The sequence below is a fragment of the Zingiber officinale genome, chromosome 1B, assembly GCF_018446385.1.
Source record: "Zingiber officinale cultivar Zhangliang chromosome 1B, Zo_v1.1, whole genome shotgun sequence".
Lineage (NCBI taxonomy): Eukaryota > Viridiplantae > Streptophyta > Magnoliopsida > Zingiberales > Zingiberaceae > Zingiber > Zingiber officinale.
In genome coordinates this window covers 79,734,645-79,742,460 of record NC_055986.1, presented here as the reverse complement: position 1 = coordinate 79,742,460, position 7,816 = coordinate 79,734,645, and the positions used below count along the sequence as shown (strand labels likewise).

Below are 7,816 nucleotides of genomic sequence, written 5' to 3'. Positions count from 1 at the left end.
ATTCTCCTTATGGGAGAAATGATCAATTGCTTCAGGAGTATTGAGTTCTTCAAAAATGGGACGAACTTCATCCCAAGCGCCGGCGAAGGAACCTCCTAGAAATATGGGGAGGACAGGAATAGTAGAAGAACTAGCAGAGAAGGAGGAAGTAGGGATAGATGGAGGAGCAAAGACTAAATAAGAAGAAGGTGAGGAGGGTAAAGATCCAGAAGTTGGAATAGATAAGGCAAAGGTGAAAGAGACATCGCCAGAAGCATTGGCATTAGAGAAAGGTGAGGCAGGAAAACTAAGAGAAGGGTAAAGTTCAGCCAATGTAGGCTCATCAGAAGGAAGATCAGCAGGAACAAAACCTTCTGAAACCAGTTCGTCAGCAGGAAGGATAAGCCTCCTTTTTGACGGAGGAACTCTGGTAAGTTTGCGCCCCGGACGCTTACCAGTAGTAATTTCAACTATTGATTTGCTTAGGCTACCAGGAGATGTGAGTTCAATGATAGGAAGAAGGGCGGATGATGAGGCAGCAACAACCACTGGAGAAGCAACAGCGGATAAGGAAACAACAGGGATTTCGGCGGGAAGATCTTCAGAAGCCTCAAGAACTCCCGAAGAGCTGGGTACTTCAGCTAAAGGAACTGATTCTTTAGTTAAAGGCAGAGGAGTAATAGTAGCCAGAAGTTCTTCTTCTTTGGCACGAATTGCGTCCTCCTCCAAACGTAGTTTTTCATCAATCAGAGCGTCATAAAAGCTATCCACTACATAGAAAAGAAAAATAGTTTAGTTAGTTAAAATCAAGAAGAAAGAAACAAGGTTTTACCTAAAGAGACTTGAGTATCAGGTTTGACGGGGCTCAGGCCAAACAAGTATAGAAGATCAACTCTCAGCCACTTGGGAATAGAAAGTCGACGATTTAACAACTTTTCACAATAAATAGGAAAAGAAGAATGGAGATGGAATTCTCTAATATCAGGCAAAGAAGGTAAGGAGGATTTCCAAGCATAAGACCAAGGAATGGGTCCGGGAAACTTTATGAAGAAAAAGTGAGATTTCCAAGCTTTAAGAGACGAGGGCATATCCTCAAAAGAACCATTTTAGTTCGTGACTGAAACAAAAAAAACACCAGGTTCCGAACACTTGGGATAAGAAAACATGAAGAAATTTTGAGGAGTAGGAGGAATATCTCACAAACGAAATAACATGTAAGCACCACATAGATAACGAAAGGCGTTGGGGGCAAATTGTAGCAAAGGAATGTCAAAATACTGGCTTATTTCGATCAGGAAAGGAGGAATGGGAAACCTTAAACCTCCTATCAACTGATCCTTGAAAAAAGTCACGCAATTAGCAGGAGGACGATGAGGATGATCATCTGGTCTTGGGATTAATATGCTATACTCCCGAGGAATTTCATATTGATGACGGATGTTAAGTCTAGCATTTTTATCGAAGGAAGAAGACATGTGGACATACCAAGGAGCAATTGCTTCCTCAGCCATGGACAAGAGTAGAGGCTCGCAAAACAACAGATTACTTACTGAAAACAAGAAAGAAGATCGTCGAGAAATGGTGAGCACGGGGTTTGGTCGAAGACTGCAGCGAGAAAAGAACGCTAAAGAAAAGAACAGAAGGGACAAAGTTGAAAAGAAGACAAAGGGTTTAGGGTTTGAAAAACACACAACCGTCGTTAGATCAAAACGCTTTTATCTCAGCAGACGCTGAGGATCACAGGAAAAAGGCAAAGGCTTACGTGACGTGGCAGCAAGAGAAAGTATGCGTCATATAATCATAAAGAAACATTTATGCTGGATGCGACAGATCGGATCACGCTGGGGTTGGTAACACCTCATTGTACACTTCCAACATTCTCTTACCCGAAGAAGAGCCAATCACCAACCAGGAAGTTTCGAAAGGAGACGTAGTTAACTAGACATAATAAAGTGAGAAGGACTGAATTTTGACTAAGCCCAGGCTAAGGACAAAAACATTTAAGGATAGCGATTTAGGAGAATAATAGATTTTAAATTAATATCCTTATAAAATGCAGACTAGCATTGATCAAAATAATTTTATATTGGCCAACATAACCTTGGTTATGCTAGACAAGTATAATATCAATTTAAATAACATTATTTATGATCAACGAGACAATACTGGTCGGTATAATGTTAGTTACAATAGATAAATATAACATCGACTAAGATAGTCTTGTTTATGATAGATAAGCTAATATTGGTTGGTATAACATTAGCTATAATATAGAAGTATTCCAACGGTCAAGATAGCCTCGGCCATGATAAATGACACATAGGATATACGAAGGGGTAATTAGCACAACATCACATTTATTCTTATAAATCAGAAGGATTCAATAGAATCACTTAATTCAATACAAAATGTTGTTTTTACACTTAGAATCTGGTTAAGTACATAACATAACATTACATTTCCCCTCAGAACATTAAACCTTAAACAGATAACAAAAATTACAAACATAAGCCCTTGAGATGCTTAGAAAGTTTTAGTCCCACTGTAGTCAAACTTACCATGGAGCAAAAGTGGAAACATTTTACCTAGCGCAGGGGAAGCTCGTCTGAGCTTGTCAAGGCACAGAAGTGGCAATATTCTACCCGAGACGAAGAGAATTGTGAAGTAGAAAGATTCAAGGGAAAGGGGAAGGGGATGGATCTATTCAGACCATGATGGAAAAGTAATTGAGAGAGCCTCTCCCCAAGCCCTGGAGTTCTGCAACTAGAGCCACCCAGCTTAGCCCGTCGGTAATATGTACTGTTCCCTTCTCACGACATCCATGGGCGATTTAGTTAGCCCTCCATGAATAACGAAAACCTCTTTGAAGTTTCTTTAGCCTTCAGAGCATTGGCATCTTTGGATGAAAATTCTAGACTTGGAGAAACTCCATCTCTTGGGATAGTTCCTCGAACCCTAGAGTTAGCCGAAGCAAAAACTTGAATAAACTCATATATAGATCTCGCCTTGTCCAACAAAAGTCGCCCCCAAAGAGGAGGATCCAAGACCATACCCTTAGCAGTGAAAGTTAACAAGGAAGGAAAAGAACTAAGATGGGTGGTGAATGAAGAGAAGGTTGTAACTCTATTTAAAGGATCAAAGGACACAAGGAATCATTGTACTGAGGTTCACGGAATTACTATACTCAGGTTCACCAGATAGTTGTACACAAAATTTGTGAGGTCACTTCAATATCTGGGGCAGAGTCACGAGTAGGAAGAGACAAAATTAGACTTGTGTCTAGTCAGTCGTCTACACCTCCTTCGAAAAGACTTGAAGGGAAGGCTAGTGATATGGGTTAGGATTCATGGGTCCTCGATAAGGAAGGGAAAGGAGATATACCTCTAAGGAGGTAGGGCAATATCGACCGGGATATACTTTCAAGTAAGTATGCCAATACCGGTCGGGATATACTTCCGAGTGATTAGATCATTGTTGACCGAAATATACCTCTAAGGAGGTAGACCAATATCGGTCAGGATGTACTTCCAAGTAAGTAGGCCAATATCGGTCGAGACATACCTTTAAAAAGGAGAGCCAAACATCGGTCAGGCTGAATAATACCTTGACAAGATACTTGATAAAAATTACATACTTGATAAGATATAATCTGGTGCCAGTTAGGATAATAAACATAGAGTAGCACGAACGAGCACTAAGCCTCATGAGAAGTAATAATAATTGATCAAACTGAATTAAGCTCAGCCTCGATCAATACAAGGAACAAAGTTATATATAATATAGTAAAACAGGAGGCACAAGTAGGAAAGATAGAAATACCTTAAGAGAACTTGTGATACAGAAGAGAAGTAGTATTTTCAATAAAATGATTAATGAAGATATTTGCAGTATATGATTGTATAACAGGTGTTATATATATTTTGGCGGGAAATGTGTTTTCAGATTATTTTACAGGTACTAGACGACAAAGAAGGTACATCTGGGGTACAAAGAAGATTCCTTAAAAGTCATTTACCACAAGTACACAGCTTACGTCATCTCATAACAAACACTAACAAACCGGGGTCCACTTCATGACTACGGAGGTTATATGAAGTGGTATAAAAAGGGGAATCCTCTCCGTTGGCGAGGTAAGTTCACATCATTACGTACGTTCATAACCCTAATTTTTCAACCATTGTTCATCTTCTTCCTCCTTCTTCCACACCAAGAGAAGATTACTAACTTGAGCGTCGGAGGGTCTAGCCAGGGATTCCCACCCCGGTCTTAGGTCACTGACGGTAGTGTCGGTTGGTCTCTTGTGCGCAGGAAGCCTTGGGAGTTCCGAAGCTGGTGTTCTTCGATCGGATCTCCTCATCGCCATTGGTATCTTGCCTCGAGAGGACATTTGGGGGCTTCATCTTCTGGGATCCGCTTTGGGTTTCTCGGATCGGCGTTCTCGAGGCATTATTCTCCATCAGCGGTGGATTTCTTTCTCTCGGATCTCCGTCTTGTCCAGCTTCTCAGACAGGATCACCATGCTTGATTGAATGTTTAGATATCTTGTGGATCTTGTAGAGGTAATTCTTCATTCGATTTTCCGAGGGATCTTCGTGATAGGAAAATGCCCGTGTAAGGACGTTTGAGGGATTGTCTTGAAGGGGAAATTAGGTATTTCAAGAGGGTAGGATAGATTTATGCATTAATCTTTATATCTTGATGGGTTGATGAGCGATGGATTCTTATATTGATTTTCCGAGGGACGCTCGTGATAGGCAAGCCCGTGTAAGGGCAACATAGATTCATTCTTAATTGATCAATCTAGGTATAGATTTCAGTCCTAGGTCGGTTCTCTATTGCAAGAGAGAACCGACAACCTTCTACAAATGATGGATAATTGAGAAAAAGGATTTGGTAGATTGTTTACATTGAAGAACCTTACAAAGAAACCAAAACTCCTAGAATAACCCTTATCATTGCCTTTATTCTTGTTGCCTATTCTTTCATTCTTTTGTTTACTTTTCATAGTTACACCTAGACTTTGTTAATCCATTGATTTGTTGTCTAGCTAATTCGTTTTGAGATATTCTTAGTGCTTATTCCAGTTCTTGTTGATACGATAATCTTTTATATTACTTGCGATATTTCCGTACACTTGCGGAGAGATGACAAGTTTTTGGCACCGTTGTCGGGGACTGCGCTATAACATTAGGAATTATCAATTGAATTAGACTAGATGTAACTTTTCTTTTCATTTGCATAGTTGTAGCTAATTGTTAGAATTTTGTTTTTATAAGTTTTTCCTTTCTTGTATAACTTTCTTGTCAATTCTTTTTGTTGCAATTCTAATTCTAATTCTAACTTTGCATTCTCGATTTCTAGCACTCTAATCTAACTTTTCTCTGTTTTCTCTTTTGATCTAGTTTCTTTCTTCTTTTCTTTTGTGAACATACCTTGCAATCTTAAGCATATGAATTATTCTAGACATTTTTCTTTTTCCTTTTATCTTTTCTTTCTTGTTTTCATTATGCACTTTCTTTCTTGCAATTTAAATTCTGTATTTTCTTTCTTGTTTTTCATATTGCATTTTATTTCTTGTCTTTGATTCTTCATTTTATAATTTTTTCTTGAATATCCATGAGCACTAACGTGTCAAGCAGACCCATGAGAAAGTTTTCTACACCCTTTTCTGCAAGATTTTTATCTCCCATTGTGCAACCTCAAATTGAAGCAGAAAGTTTCCAACTAGAGCCAGAGTTAATTTGTATGATACAAGGTTACAAATTTGGAGGAGAAGTATCAGAAAGTCCTTATCTGCATCTTGAAACATTTTTAAAGATTTGTGATATGGTGAAATGTGAAGGAGTGTCAGCAGATGCAGTTCGATTGATGGCATTTTCTTTCAGTATCAAGGATAAAGCAAGGACTTGGTTATATTCTCTCCATCTTCAAAGCATCACAAGTTGAGAATAATTGGAGAAGCAATTTCTGAATCATTTTTTCCCTCTAAGAAGAATAGTGTATATGAGGAATTGCATAACAAATTTTGCTCAGGCATATGGAGAATCATTGTTGGAAGCATGGGAGAGATTCAAAAGTCTTCAAAGACAGTGCTTTCATCATGATTTTGAAAAATGGTTGATTCTGCACATATTCTATGGGGGAATTTCTTTCTCAGACAAGAGTTTATTGGATTCATCAGCTGGAGGTTCTTTTATGGACAAAAGTGTAGATGAAGCATATATGTTAATTGATCAAGTGACATTGAACCTCCAAGAATGGTCGAACATAAGTTGGATGAAATCTCCCTCAAACATTCAAGAAGTACAAGCCATATATGCTATAGAGCCTGTCGAACAAATTGTAACTCAACCATCTATGAGTTTTGAAAATCACAAGTCACAGAACGGGGAGTTCAAACTTTTGGAGGCAAAGATTGAGAGCATAGTGTCAAAATGGTTCAAAGAAGACCTTCCTCCTGCACAGGCAAGATCTAGTGTAAATGATAATGATATTAAGTTGAGAAGTGGCAAGAATCATGAAGAACTTCTGAAGAAAGATTTGTTTAGAATTGAGGAGAAGAACAATAGAATATCACAAGAACTCAGTTCCATTACTCCAGGAAGTTCACAAAAGCCACAAGTACCTTTTCCTCAACGATTGATCATACCAACACTAGATAAGCAAGTTAAACCTCCTCCAAAAGCTCAAAGGGAATTTGGGAAAAAGGAAGTTAAATCTTTCCCAGGACCTTCACTAAGGGTTCCTTTTCCACAAAGGTTAGTGGGGGTCAATGAAAATAAAGACTTCGGTAGATCCTGTGACACTAATATGGTTGAGTGCAGATTTTTGAATGTATATGAAGATGAGGACTCTTCAGATGAGGATTTTATTGATAATGCAGTGGTAAATAAGTTTTCAGATCTACCTCCAAATTTTATAGGGTGTTATAGTGACATTGAATTTTCAGATGATAAATGTGATGTTGTAGATCAACTTAAAACTGTAAGTGAAGTTATTGATCCTCTTGTTATTGATTCTCCTATTGAGGATATAGATGTTGGTTTATTTTTTGATGTATGTGTTGATGATGATGATATGGAAGAATGTGTAGGGAGCTGTGTTGTGGAAGCAGCATCTCAAGGATCACCACCTTTGTCCACACAACCCTTAGAAGTTGTAAGAATTGATCATGTCGTGGAACAATGTGTAGGGACTTATGCAGAGCTAGCAGAGTCTCAAGAATCACCATCATTAATATCATCAACACCTGAACCAGAGTCAGAACCATCTACATGTTTAGAAATTTCAAGTATTTCTCAGCAAAGTAAGGTTAGTATTTTTGTGATCTTTTAGAAAATTTTATAGAGGTACCTATTATTGACTTTGTTGGATGTGATTCAGTTTTTTTTTCTTATTATGCTTATCTTAATATGGTTATGGCTCTATCTTATCTAATATGTTTGTGGGAGATTTGTATTTTCTTTGCATGTGCAGATTTCACTTGGGCTAATAATTGGAAGCTCAATCTGAACTGTCTTCGACCACCCGAAAGAACATTAAAGAAGACGAAGATGGAGAGAGCGATACTTCATTTTTTAACTCCTATATTGAAAGCTCCCTCCATAATAAGAGCCCTTGGTAGGAGGGTATTGAAATATCTTACCCCTCCAAGAGCAAGATTTAGATTAATCTAATGAGGTGGTCGAGCTAATGACCTTAAACAAGCACTTCTTGGGAGGCAACCCAAGTTCATTTTCCTTATTTTCTTTTATGTCTTTAGTTCTCTCTTTATAATAAACATATATCCTCTACTTAATTTTTCTTGTCTATCTTATTGTTGTAGAATTCAAAGTTG

At 38.2% G+C, this 7,816-nt stretch overlaps 1 non-coding gene across 1 annotated transcript; it reads right to left on the bottom strand.

Annotated features, from left to right (window-relative positions):
- Positions 1–5,980: 5,980 nt before the first annotated feature.
- On the bottom strand, positions 5,981–6,086 carry LOC121993868. Its single transcript, XR_006115456.1, has one exon. It is a non-coding gene; the product is annotated as a small nucleolar RNA R71 (small nucleolar RNA).
- Between the last annotated feature and the right edge of the window lie 1,730 nt (positions 6,087–7,816).